Below are 14,573 nucleotides of genomic sequence, written 5' to 3'. Positions count from 1 at the left end.
AAGCAATGATTGAGCGTTGGATCCAAAAGGAAGTCTAAGTTGAAACTCAGAACTTCAAACGAAAGATAAAAGGGAAAAACCCAAGTCGGAAACCGGATCATAAAAATAAAAGATAAAAGGAAAATCCAAGTTTGAAAACTCAAAAATTCAAAGCAACGATCGGTTCAACACGAGCATTGGATCCGAAAGGAAGCCTGAGTCGAAACTCGAAACTCCAAAACTAGAAGAAAATGAGACCTGAGTCGAAACTCGAATAAGAGAAAAAGGAAAAACCCGAGTTTTGGGACTCAGAATTTTCAAAGCAACCATCGGTCTAACACGAGCGTTAGATCCAAAAGGAAGTCTAAGTCGGAACTTGAAACTCCAAAAATAGAAATAATGAGACCTGAGTCAGAACTCGAATCTTTAAAAAGAAAATAAAGAAAAAACCTGAGCTTTAGCACTCGGATCTTCAAAGCAACGATCGGTCCAATACAAGCGTCAGATCCGAAAGGAAGTCCGAGTCGGAACTCAAAACTCCAAAAATAGAAAAAATAAGACCCGAGTCAGAACCCAGATCTTTAAAAAGAAAAAAAAAAGGGAAAAACAAAAGTCTGAGTCGAAACTCAGATGGGAAAGAAATAATTCTAACCCGAGAGTCAGATCTTGGAGGGATTGACAAAAGTTATGAACCGACTCCGACGATCGCAACAAAGATGAGGGATTTATTCAAAATTCTTAACCCAAGATGGTCTAAGATTTGAATTATTTATGATGGCTTTAAGATTATCCCTTATCCTGAAGGAGAATAAAATAAAGATTGATGAGAATTGAGGAACTTATGGGAAATAATTCAGGTTTATCCCTTAACCTGAAAGGGACATACCTCGGAGAACGAGGTTCAGGTTCAACCCTTAACCTGAAGGGGGAAATAAAAAATGTCAAAAATTGATAAAAAGTTGATAAAGAATTAATAAAATTGATAAAAATTGACAAAGAATAAAATTGATAAAGAATCAATAAAATTGATAAAAATTGATGAAGGATAAAAATTGATAAAGAATTGACAAAGGTTTGGCGACAATTGGTAAAATTGGCAGAAAATTAATGATACTTGAAAGATGATGAAAGACTTCAGGATTATCCCTTATACTGAAGGAAGAAGGACCTCATGGGATGATGTTCAGGTTTATCCCTTAACCTGAAAGGGAAAAAGAATACATTGAAGGACGAGGTTCAGGTTTATCCCTTAACCTGAAAGGGAAGGAATGCAAGATAGACAAAAATGGAGAAAATTTGAGGAAATTAAAAAAAATGTCTTGTAAAAGAATTCTCTCAGGTAGCATTGTTGCTCCTATGAGTGGTCTCAGTATTATCCCTTATCTTGAATGAAAATGCCTCAAAGAACGAGGTTCATGTTTATCCCTTGACCTGAGCGGGAAGAAGAAGATACCTCGAAGGCCGAGGTTCAGGTTTATCCCTTAACCTGAAAGGAAAAAAGAATAAAGATTGACAAAAATTGATTAAAATTGATAAAAATTGATAAAATTGATAGAGACGAGTAAAAATTGATAAAACTAATAAAGATTGACAAAAGACTAATGAAAATTGATAAAATTGAGAAAAAAGAGTTTGTCTGATCCTGCCTGCACATGTTGAAGAGAAGACCAATGTATGTACAAAATAAAATGCCCCAGTATTATGGAGAAGAATATTGGAATGACAGAAGATCATTGTTTATTGAAAAAGGCTCTTTGAAGAGTACAAAGGCTAGAATGGACATTTCAAGTATAAAACTTCTTTAAATGCAGAGCATTGATTGGATCTGGCAGTTCTACCCCATCTGCGTTGATCAGACGATATGAATTATGAGATAACGCTTTCTTAACCACATAAGGGTCTTCCCAATTGGGTGAACACTTGCCCCGTGGGCGATGTTTGGGATAAGCTATCGATCTGAGTACCAGATCATTAACTCGAAATTTCCTCTCAATGACAGACTTGGCATAGTGTCGAGCTATTCTCTGACGATAAGCTTGAGCATGCTCTACTGCCTTAAGCCTTTTCTTGTCTAGCAGATCAAGTTGCACCAACCTCTGTTGCTGATACTGATCAAGCGGGAGTTCTATGAGCGACACAAATTTGAATGCAGGCTTTTGAACGTGGAGAGGTAATACTACCTCAGTTCCATAAACAAGCTCTGAAGGAGTAGCATTGGTCGGACTCCGAATGGTGGTTCGGTATGCCCAAAGTGCATCATGCATCTTCTTGTGCCAATCACTACTTGTTTCTACAGTTCTTTCCAAAATACGGATCAAGATCTTGTTGGTGGCCTCTGCCTGACCATTCCCTTGAGAATAATAAGGAGCCGAGAAGTGATGATGAATCCTGAACTTTAAACAGAAGGTCTTCATCCTCTCATTCTTGAAATGGCTGCCATTGTCCGACACAATATCTTGTGGTACGCCAAAACAACAAAGAAGGTTCTTATGAATAAAAGAAACAACATGTTGGCCTTCTACCATTCACAAAGTTACAACCTCAACCCATTTGGTGAAGTATTATGTAGCTGCGGGAAAATATCTATGCCCATTAGAGGAATAAGAAGTAATCAAACCCACCATATCGAAGGCCCATATTGAAAAAGGCCAAGGAGAAACCACAGACTGCAAATATGCGGTTGGCGCATGAATGGAAGGTGCGTGCATTTGACATTTGACACACTTCCTCACAAAACAATGACAGTCCTGCTGCATGGTTTTCCAGTAATATCCTTCCCAAATGATCTGCTTGATGAGTGTTTGGTAGCCGACATGGCCACCATAAATTCCCTCGTGTGCCTCTTGGACAACTTCTTTGGCTTCGTCTCTGTCTAAGCATCTGGCGTACTCAAAACTAAACCCATGGTGGTAGAAAGTATTGACAAGGATGAAATAGCGGATGATTGACATGCGTTGGATCACACATTGTTCTTTTCTTCGCATCTCCGGTGGAAATTCATCGGTTTCAATAAAATCTTTAATGTCTTGATACCAAGGCTTCTCTTTCTGAGTAGCTTGGTTTACTTGTTCAGCTGGAATGAAGGCAGGTTGATCAAGTCTGCCAATTTCGAAGGAACGGCAGGATTCATTGCCTTTAAAAAACAAAATGGAGCCCAGACAGGCTAAGCCATCGACTATATGATTGTATTCTCTCCTGATATGGTTAAGCTAAAATTCTTTAAAGTTGCCTACGAGAGCTAAGGCATTCTTCTGATAAGGGATCAATTTTCGATCTTTGACTTGACACTCAGCGTTAACTTGACTAACGATAAGCAATGAATCGCCAAAGTCATGTACTCTTTTGACATTGAAGTCTTGCAGAATCTTGGGGCTTTGTATCAGAGCTGCGTACTCGGCCATGTTGTGAGTACATTGGAAGCTAAGTTTGAGAGAATAAGGGTTCATCTCTTTTTCGAGAGTAATCAATAAGATTTTGATCCCTATGCCAGACATATTCTTAGATCCATCAAAGAATAGACTCCAAACTGGGGATTCTTGAACATTGCAGATACGATCATCGAGAAAATCATCTTCCACCTTGATCTCTTCTGTCAGCGAAAAATCTGCCAACTGATCTGTGATAGACTGACCTTTGATCTACTTCTGAGACACATACTCTAAATCGTACTGCATCAGGAGGACTTGTCATTTAGCAATCCATCAAGTAAGGAAAGGCTGCTCAAGGATGTACTTGAGAGGATTGAGCATTGATAGAATTTTGATTTCTGACGCCAGCAGATAATGTCTCAGCTTCTGACACATCCACATCAAGGCGAGACATGTCTTTTCTATCTGAGAATATATCTTCTCGTAATTGATGAAAGTCTTGCTTACGTAGTAGATGACATGTTTTATCCGACTGCCTTCCTTATACTGTGCAAAAAATCCACCACAAGCATTATGATTGACGGAAATGTACAAGAGAAGTGTTTTTCCCAATTCTAGTGGCTTCAGAATGAACAGATTGAGGAGATACTGCTTGATGCACTCAAATGAAAGTTGGCATTCTGATCCTCACACAAATTTCACTCCTTTTCTTAACAAGTGATTGAAGAACTCACATCTCATGGCCAAATTGGAGATGAAGCACCGAATAGACTGGATTCACCCTTGAAGGCTTTGCAGTTCTCTGATATTAGTTGGAGGCGGCATATCAATGATTGCCTTCGCCTTGGCAGAATCCACCTCTATTCCTCTCTTGCTGATCATAAAGCCAAGCAATTTGCCTGACTCTACTCCGAAGACATATTTTTGCGGGTTGAGTCTAAGCTTGTATAAAATAAGTCTTTCAAAGACTTGGCCGAGAGCATCGAGATGATTCTCTCCTTTGTACTTGACTAGGATGTCATCCACAAAGGCATGCATGTTCTTGTGCATCTAATCGCGAAAGATGACGGCCATTGCTCTCTGATAGGTTTCCCAAGGCATGGTAAAAGAAGTTTTTGACTGGTGACGAGCAGCCAGTTTGATCTGATTGTAGCCTGAATATCCATTCATGAAGGAAAATATGGCGTGGCCCGTCGTGCTATCGATCAAAAGGTCGATATTGGGAAGTGGATAATCAACTTTTAGGGTGGCCTTATTGAGATCTCTGAAATCAATGCAAATATGAACTTTGCCATTCTTTTTGGGAACTGCTATGATGTTTGCCAACCAGTCTGGATAATCAATAGTTGGGATGAATCCTGTCTTTAACAAATCCTCAAGTCCTTCTTTAACTTGCGGTGCCACTCAGGGATCCATTTTCCTTAGTTTCTGCTTGATTGGCTTGAAGTCTAGCTTTAAAACAAGACGATGCTCGACCAATTTGGAATCCAAGCCTGACATATCCTCATAGATCCATGCAAATACCTCTTGATATTGCTTGAAGAAATGGATGAGTCTTTCTTTCTCATCTGAATTTAGACTAGAACCAATTTTGAGGATTTTCGGGTCATCTTCTGAACCAATGTTGACATCCTCTGTCAGATCCTGAACCAAAGGCGATGGTTCATCCTGCTTCTGAATACTGGCAAATTCTGGTAGTTCTTGAATCACCGAGTCAAACTCTGCTAACTTTTCGATCTGCCCTGCCGCCTCGCTGACCCCTGCCCCTGCCTTTATCTTGCAGATTCTGGCTGGTTTGGATTTATTTTAAGAAAAATTGGGATTGATAATGAGCCTTTTGAGTAGTTTAGGAGCCATGATTTTGGCGATCCTGAAAAATATAAAGGAAAGGTTTTTGAGGAAAATAAGAAATTCAAAATGGTCTTTTATACAGAAACAAAGAATAACGACATAGACAAAATATGAGCAAAGAATGATATATGCTAAGATGTGAAGAAAAGATCAAAATTTCATCGATAGAGTGATGCTGAAAACAACAACCTAATATTTACAGAAGTTTTTCAAAAAGAAAGGAGAACTGGGACTGTGTTGTCCCTACAAGATGACAAGGAAAAGAAAACATAAAACAATGGCATTATATTCCTCATTCTATTCCTTTAATGAAGGTAGTGCCCTTGCCGGATGCCTGACCAATGAAACCCAATCTTGTACCAGTGATGTGCCGAACGAGAGTGATAAGCTCCAGGATGTCCTCCTCATTCTTACCAAGGCCCTTGAAGGGCTGATAGTCATGCTTCATCAATAGATCGAATCCCTTCTTGGTCTTTGAAAAATGAGGGAACAAAGGATGATCCTTGAGAGAAGAGCAACTGAGGTACCCTTCTAGCTTGAAGAAATGAGGTCTATGCCATTGGACCACTATCGTAACATTCTCTGTAGGCTGGACTTCTTTCAGCTTCGACATATCCAAAATATCACTCAAATTGATTTCATCAACTTCCTGAATGCTTGGGATGTCGGCAGTGAAAGTCGGTCGAGGAATCATGGGCTGCGGGAGACTCTCTTCTGGATCTTCTCCTAGAACTATGGTAATCATGCCTCCCTTCGATCATTTTATGCACTGATGAAGGGTGGAGGGAACAACATTGGCATTGTGAATCCACATGCTCCCTAGCAGAAGATTGTACATGGGCGACACATTAACCACGTGGAACAATACAGTATGCACTGAGTAGTTGATAAAAATTTCAAGAAAGATCTTCCCTTTGGCTGTCTACCCATGATTGTCAAAGCCGTAGATCGTAATTAGCTTCGGGACATATTCTTCTTCTTTTAGGCCCAAAGCCTTAGCTGTTATTTCTGGACAAATGTTGAGGCTACTGCCTCCATCTACGAGCACATATGGGACAGTCATGCCCCTGGTCCACACCACTATGTAGAGAGCATTGTTATGGAATGTATGAGGCTTTGGAAAATCCTCATCTGAAAAGGTTATTGGTGCATTTGTCATGGCTTAGTTAACAATCTAGGCCATGTCTTGTGGAGTTGTGCTCGTCTTGACTTTGATCTTTCTTAGCAAGTCATCCAAAACCTGCTGATGCTCAGGAGATGCATGGGATAACTCAAGGATTGAAATGTTTGACAAGGTTGTAATTGGTTTCTGAACTGACTCAGATGTGTTACCCTTCTTTGAAGCTGATTTGATGAAACACTTCGAGAATCTGGAAATCTGTTTAGAAATTTCTGCTATTGTTTTTACTGGTTCACTCATTGGTTTCATCCTCTTGAGAACCGAGATAATATCCACCCTCTTGGTGGAAGACTGAGCTTGGTGCAGCACTAGGACTTGGTGCTGATCCTGAAGGTCTTGGCTAGAGCATTGCCGAATACTGCCTTGAGAAAAAGATAGTTGCTCTGAGATAACTGAAGCTGAATGTTTTGGAAAAGGCTTAGACAAGATCTCAGGTTGTTCTTCGTCCTCATCCCCGATCAACAAATTCTTGTCGATACAATCCTGGATGATGTTTTTGAGGACAAAACAGTTTTCTGTGTCATGTCCTACTGTATGGTGAAACTTGCAGAATTTCTCCTTCTACTTGCCCATGATAACTGGAGGATCAACCACTTTAGGGAGTTTGACCATCTCTTTGGAAAGCATATATTCCAAAACATCTTCACAGGATTGTTCTAGACCAGTGAATTCTCTATCGTAACCCCAACCATCGTGCTTTTGCTTCACTTGTGGTTTTGCCTCTGGCTGTGGCACTAGCTGAATAGGCTGCGATTTGACAAACTTTCCTTTCTGGGCTGCAGAGTTTGCTCTCTCAATTTTAGAGCTTTCTTAGCTCTTACTGCATTTTTTCCTGCCCTTTTTGTTGTTCGGACCACTGCTACTGCCTGAGATGTCAGCAAAATAGGTATAATGTGCCTTTTTCTTTTGATCGGGGTTACCTCGAACAAGAAGGTAACCTTCGTAAAGGCCATTTTTCAATCTCGTCTCGAGCCATTTTGCTTGCTCAATCAACTTGATAAATGATTTTGCTGGAGAAGTGGAGATGAGACTCCTCACGGGATGAGAGAAATTATTGAGGATCATTTGCAGCGCATGTACCTCTGGAATGGAAATCTTTATCTTGTTACAGGTGCTTCTCCACCTATGAATGAATTCTCTTGCTTTCTTATTCTCATTCTGCTTCAGGTTATATAAATGATTGAGAGTGGGTGAGGCCTCGATATTGAACATGAAGTGCTCAATAAACAGGTTTACCACCTTATCGAACTCTCGTAGTTCGATAGGATTGATGTGGTCCGCATACCACCTTGCTGCAGTCCCTTCCAAGCTGTGTGGGAAGCAGATGAACAAAGCCCTGTTGTCTTTTCTAAAGCAACTGCATTCCGCATAAAATGTGGCTAGGTGAGCCTTGGGGTTGCCGGTTCCATCAAACTTGATGAATTTATGAGGGAGATTCTTCAGATTATCATCTTTGTCCAGGCCATCGTAGAAGTCCTCGCCAGTATAGGTCTATTTGCCCTTACTTTTGGTCTGAATGTCCTTGACTGCTCGAGTCACTTCTCTTAACTACTCGTGCATCAGATTCTCTGCTGGGATCCCATACTTGGGCCTATCCACTGATTTGGGCTCTTCAGTTATCCTCACAAACTTCCGCAGAGGATTATGATTAAAAACAAATTGTTCTTCTTCTTATTCTTCCTCTACTAATTTTGTGCCCTCAGAAGTGTTGTTTGGCTGAACCTTCTGTCTGATGATTCTTGCTTGCTTTCTCACAGCTCTCTTCTTGAGTTTGTTCTTAGGAGATGCTTTCTTTGAACTGACCTCAGCTTATTCTGACACCATCATGGCCATAATTTTCTGGAACAAACTGTAGATAACTAGATCAACGTCATCTCCCTTGCCCTGGCTTTGTCCTCTGGAAGACCTGGGAGAGTCCATTCCTTCTATTTCACTGTCGTTGGGCTGAGGTGAAACAGTTTGTTTTCCACTCCTTGTCTGAACCATGCTTATAATGCCAATGTTTTCTGCAGAATAAGAGAATGGTTAGAACATGGAAGAAGTTTTTCTGCTAAATTTTGTAAAGTTTCTCATTCAGCAATCTCCAATGATCCTCATCTATTCTCTCATTCGTCCTCGTTCAGAATAAGGGGTTAATCCTAATAATCAGGCCACATACAACTAACTATGATGGCCCATTCAAATTAAGAATCCTTCGTCAAAGCATTTCCATTTTCTAAATTCAAGCTTCAGGTTTGTTCTCTTCAAAAAATTTATTTTCCTTTCAAGTTAAGGGATAAACCTGAACATCATACTTCAAGGTATTCTTTTTCCCTTTCAGATTAAGGGATAAACCTGAACCTTGTCCTTCGAGGTATTCTTTTTCCCCTTTCAGGTTAAAGAATAAACCTAAACCTCATTCTCTGAGGTATTTCCCTCTCAGGTTAAGGGATAAAACCTGAACCTCGTTCATCGAGGTATTTCTTATTTTCCCGTTCAGGATAAGGAGATAATCCTGAAAATCAGACCACATACAGCTAACTATGTTGGTTCATCTAAATCATAAATCATAAATCTTTCATTTCCCTTCTAAATTCAAGTCTTAGGTTATCTCTTCACAAATTCCTTCGTTCCCTTTCAGGTTAAGGGACAAACCCGAACCTCGTTCTCCGAGGTACCTCCCTTTTAGGATAAGGGATAAACCTGAACCATTTTTCATGATTTCCTGAAAATTCTCCTCAATCTTTATTCATTTCCCCTTCAGGTTAAGGGATAAACCTGAACCTCGGCCTTCGAGGTATCTTCTTCTTTCCGCTCAAATTAAGGGATAAACCTGAACCTCGGCCTTCGAGGTATTGCCTTCTTTCCCCTTCAGGTTAAGGGATAAACCTGAACCTTGGTCTTTGAAGTATTGCCTTCTTTCCCGCTCAGGTTAAGGGATAAACCTGAACCTCAACCTTCGAGGTATTTCCTTCTTTCCCTTTCAGGTTAAGGGTTAAACCTAAACCTCATCCTTCGAGGTACTCCTTTCCTTCTTTCCTTTCAGGTTAAGGGATAAACCTGAACCTCGTCCTTTGAGGTATTTCCTTCTTCCCCTCTCAGGTTAAGGGATAAACCTGAACCTCAACATTCAAGGTATTTCCTTCTTCCCCGTTCAGGAGAAGGGGTTAATCCTGAAACTCAGACCACATATAGTTAACTATGATGGTCTACTGTAAATCAAAGGTCCCAGCTCCTTTGCTGGTCATTAAATCAAAGGTTCCAGTTTGTCACTAGTCGTTAAATAAAAGGTTTCAGTTTGTCACTGGTCGTTAAATCAAAGGTTCTAACTTTTGTTGGTCATTAAATCAAAGGTTCCAATTTGTCACTGGTCATTAAATCAAAGGTCCCAGCTCCTTCGCTGGTCGTTAAATCAAAGGTTTCAGTTTGTCACTGGTCGTTAAATCAAAGGTTCCAAATTTTGTTGGTCATTAAATCAAAGGTTCCAACTTTCATTGGTCGTTAAATCAAAGGTTTCAGTTTGTCACTGGTCGTTAAATCAAAGGTTCCAGTTTGTCACTGGTCATTAAATCAAAGGTTTTAGTTTGTCACTGGTCGTTAAATCAAAGGTCCCAATTTTCACTGATCGTTAAATCAAAGGTTCCAGATTATCACTAATCATTAAATCAAAGGTTCCAGTTTGTCACCGGTCGTTAAATCAAAGGTCCCAACTCCTTTGTTGGTCGTTAAATCAAAGGTTCCAGTATGTCACTGGTCGTTAAATCAAAGGTTTTAGTTTGTCACTGGTCGTTAAATCAAAGGTTCCAACTTTTGTTGGTCCTTAAATCAAAGGTTCCAGTTCATCACTGGTCGTTAAATCAAAGGTTCTAGTTTGTCACTCGTCATTAAATCAAAGCTCTCAACTTTCGTTGGTCGGTAAATCAAAGGTTCCAGTTTGTCACTGGTCATTAAATCAATGGTCCCAGCTCCTTCGTTTGTCGTTAAATCAAATGTTCAGTTTGTTGCTGGTTGTTAAATCAAAGGTTCCAGTTTGTCACTGGTCATTAAATCAAAGGTTCCAGTTTGTCACTAGTCATTAAATCAAAGGTTCTAGTGTGTCATTGGTCGTTAAATCAAAGGTCTTAGTTTTTCAACTGCTCGGTAAATCAAAGGTCTCAGTTTTTCAACTGGTCGTTAAATCAAAGGTTTCAGTTGTCACTAGTCGTTAAATCAAAGGTCTCAGTTTTTCAACTGGTCGTTAAATCAAAGGTTCCAGTTTGTCACTGGTCGTTAAATCAAAGGTCCCAGATTTTCAACTGGTCGTTAAATCAAAGGTTTCAGTTTCTCACTAGTCATTAAATCAAAGCTTCCAACTTTTGTTGGTCATTAAATCAAAGGTCCCAACTGTCTCGCTGGTCATTAAATCAAAGGTCCCAACTCTCTCGCTCATCGTTAAATCAAAGGTTCTAATTTTCACTGGTCGTTAAATCAAAGGTTCCAGTTTTCACTGGTCGTTAAATCAAAGGTCCCAGCTCTTTCGCTGGTCGTTAAATTAAAGGTCCCAGCTCTCTCGTTGGTCATTAAATCAAAGGTTCCAGTTTTCACTGGTCGTTAACTCAAAGGTTTCAGTTTTCACTGGTCGTTAAATAAAAGGTTTCAGTTTTCACTGGTCGTTAAATTAAAGGTCCCAGTTCTCTCGCTGGTCATTAAATCAAAGGTCCCAGCTCTCTCATTGGTTGTTAAATCAAAGGTTTCAGTTTTCATTGGTCGTTAAATCAAAGGTTCCAGTTTTCACTGGTCGTTAAATCAAAGGTCTCGACTCTCTCACTGGTCAATAAATCAAAGGTCCCAACTCTCTCGCTGGTCGTTAAATCAAAGAATCCAGTTTTCACTAGTCATTAAATCAAAGGTTCCAGTTTTCACTGGTTGTTAAATCAAAGGTTCAAGTTTTCACTCGTCGTTAAATCAAAGGTCCCGACTCTTTCATTGGTCGTTAAATCAAAGGTCCTAGCTCTCTCGCTGGTCGTTAAATCAAAGGTTCCAGTTTGTAACTGGTCATTAAATTAAAGGTTCCAATTTTCACTGGTCGTTAAATCAAATGTTCCAGTTTATCACTAGTCGTTAAATCAAAGGTTCTAGTTTTCATTGGTCGTTAAATCAAATGTCCCAGTTGTAACGCCCCAACTTTTTATAGTAAAAGTTTTGGAATATTTTTTTTTTTTGAAATGGAGGAAGTGAGAAAACACAAGTCGGGTGCATTACAGGTAAGTCACAAAGTAGTACTAAATAACTTCATTCATTCATTAAAATATCCCTTACATCAATTAAAAGTAACTACACTAATCAGAGTCCAACATTACCAAAAACACTAAATAATAGAGATGTCTTGACCTAATCCAGAACGACTCCCCGATGCTTTAAATTACTCGTTACCTGAAAAACATTTAAAGCAGAAGGGTCAGACTCCCCTGTCTGTGTAAGAAGCATTATATTTATATGTGGTGCTCAGTGTTCTGTGTACAAATATGTACAACATCTGTAGATATAACTAGCATAGAAATTTACATCATTCTAAGGAAATGATTATGCTTGTTAATTCATGATACAGTGCAAAAGATAACTGAATTAAAAGTACCTTTATTCACATTAGCATAAGTTGTAGTTCCACAAGTTCTACAAATATCATATCAACAGTTCACAATTCTTCAGAAATGAGTTTTTAAATCGACTTAAATTATTTAATGTTTATTTTACTCTTACCCTGTGGGTACGCACAGGCGTAGACCTCGTATCGAACAGAGACCATACGGGGGTCTATTATTTAATAACCCGTATGACTAGCCATACAGATATCCAAAGGGGACGGTCCATGGCTGAGAGAGAACTCCCCAGTGGCTAGAACAAGAAATTAGGATGCACCCTATAACACTTCTGTGGAAGACTTGGATCTACCACCTAGGATACATTGGTAGTCCTGGTCCCCTAACTTCGTGGACTGGGGACCCGGTGAGATGCCTAGCTCTCACAAAAATAAGAATACCCACGAAGCTTGTACCACCTACCCTATCCAAGGTAGACCATGGGTCCAGTAACATATTGAAAGTGCACTAGGATCGAGGCAACGAGCACTAGAGGGGGGTGAATAGTGCTTTTAAAACTTTCTGCGGAATATTGAAGGATTTTGCAAATCTCAAAGCAAACACACAAAGAACACAAGATTTTATCCTGGTTCGGTCAAACCCGACCTACATCCAGTCCCCAAGCAAAACCCGCTTGAGATTTTCTACTATCAACCTTGTAAACTACAAGATCATACAGACCATAAACCGGTCCCACTTTCAGTAACAATCCAACTGAAAGCAAACAACTCCTTTACACCAAGGAGTCATTCTTTTTACACAAAAGAAATAACAACTTACAATACAACCTATGAGCCTTCCTTTTGAATGCAAATGAAATGCAATTGGCTTTTGAGGTTGTTGAAACACTCTACTCACGAATTCACTATCTCTCAAAGTGATTTGAGTGAAAAACTGAAGTGAAAATATCATGTGAGTGAGAAAACAAATACTTGAATGGATAGGAGTGAAAAGCAAGAAGTAATTCAATATAATTCTATTGAATTTCATGTTTTTGAGTGTAGAATGCACTCATATTTATAGTTAAAAGATTTCATACGTTGAGAGTATGAAAGGGTGTCAAAACTGTCCATTTTATATGATCAAAACGTTTGAAAAATGAAAAGACACGCCTTTTTGAAGTTTCAGGAAAACGACAAAATTAGTCGACTGAAACATCAGTTAGTCGACTAATAGTATGTTATTAGTAGACTGATAGTTATCGTCGGTCGACTGATCTGTTAATCGAGCCGTTTGAAAATCTGAACTTTTGAAACTTAGTCGACTTAAGAAAAGTTAGTCGACTGATAATATCATCAGTAGACTGAAAAACCTTTTAGTCGACTGCTGGTAAAAACTTCTAAAAAACAAACATTTTGTTCGGTCGACTGATAAAAAGCATTAGTCGACTGCTGCTAAATTTTTCAGAAAACACATGTTCTGTTCAGTCGACTCAAAAACCATTAGTCGACTGCTGCTAATTTTCCAGAAAACAGACATTCTGTCCAGTCGACTGATAAAACCTTCGGTCGACTAATTTGACATGAATGACTTTTTAGAAAATATGGCGCGAAAGGATTAGTCGACTGATAAGTCTATTGGTCGACTAATAAACATGAAAATTTAAGAAAAGAGTTTTCTAAAAAGAGTTTCAAAAGAGTTTCTTTTAGAAAAGTTTTTCTAAAGACTTTTAAGGTGAAATGCAACCTAAATATGCACTCTAAGTAAGGCTCTTACAAGAATCTAAGACTTTTAATGAATTAAACATTTGCACACTAGTCTTCAAGGATTCTTCACCGAATTCTTCAATTTCTTCATAGCCTTAGCTGAAATGCAGTTGATTCTACTTGCTCATCATCAAAAACCTTGTACTTGAAGTATCATGTATGACTTCATTGTCGTAACAATCTCCCACTTTTTTATGATGACAAACTTAATCAAAGATGAAGCATTTAAATGCATAGATGGAGATTTTACTCCCCCTATCAATATGCTGCAAAACATTAAAAGTTAGCACATTTAAAGCACATATATCACATATTGATTAGTTTGCATTTCCATTCATCATTTCTTCATGTATTTAGAAATACATTCATTCAAAGCTTTCTTTTTCTCTTAATTTTGCATTTCTCATGCAAGATCTCCTGTAATGTAATTGCTATCATCTTTTTCTCAAGATCTCAATGTAATGCTATCTTTATCTTTTTATCCCCCTTTGTCAGAATCAAAAAGAGTAAGGGCAAAAATAGCATAAGCAGAAATAGACTTTTAACTCGTATCTCTATTTTAAAACACGACAAGAGAGTTCCAGCATGTTTTTGAAGATGCGTCAGTCACTGCAAGAGGATTCCGGCATTTCAAGATCACGGCCAGAAGATTCCGGCGTCTCCCTGTTACAGTAAGAAAATCCCGGCGATGATGGAGTCGAACGGCACTCCGAGGGTTTTTCGGAAGAGAAAGAGAGGCAAAAGAGAAAGAGGGGTTTTTGGTTTAAGGGTTTCGTTTTTTTTTTAAAAAAAATGAAAAGGTACGAAGTGAAACGAATCCAAGGGGTGTCGGGTCCCTTCACTTAAATTTTTAAAAAAAAATTTAGTCGACTAAAACTTTATCGGTCGACTA

Source organism: Nuphar pumila, chromosome 8 (assembly GCF_984573655.1).
Source record: "Nuphar pumila chromosome 8, dmNupPumi1.hap1.1, whole genome shotgun sequence".
In the NCBI taxonomy this organism is placed as follows: Eukaryota; Viridiplantae; Streptophyta; class Magnoliopsida; order Nymphaeales; family Nymphaeaceae; genus Nuphar; species Nuphar pumila.
The sequence above is the reverse complement of the archived record's forward strand: the minus strand, read 5'-3'. Positions refer to the sequence as shown.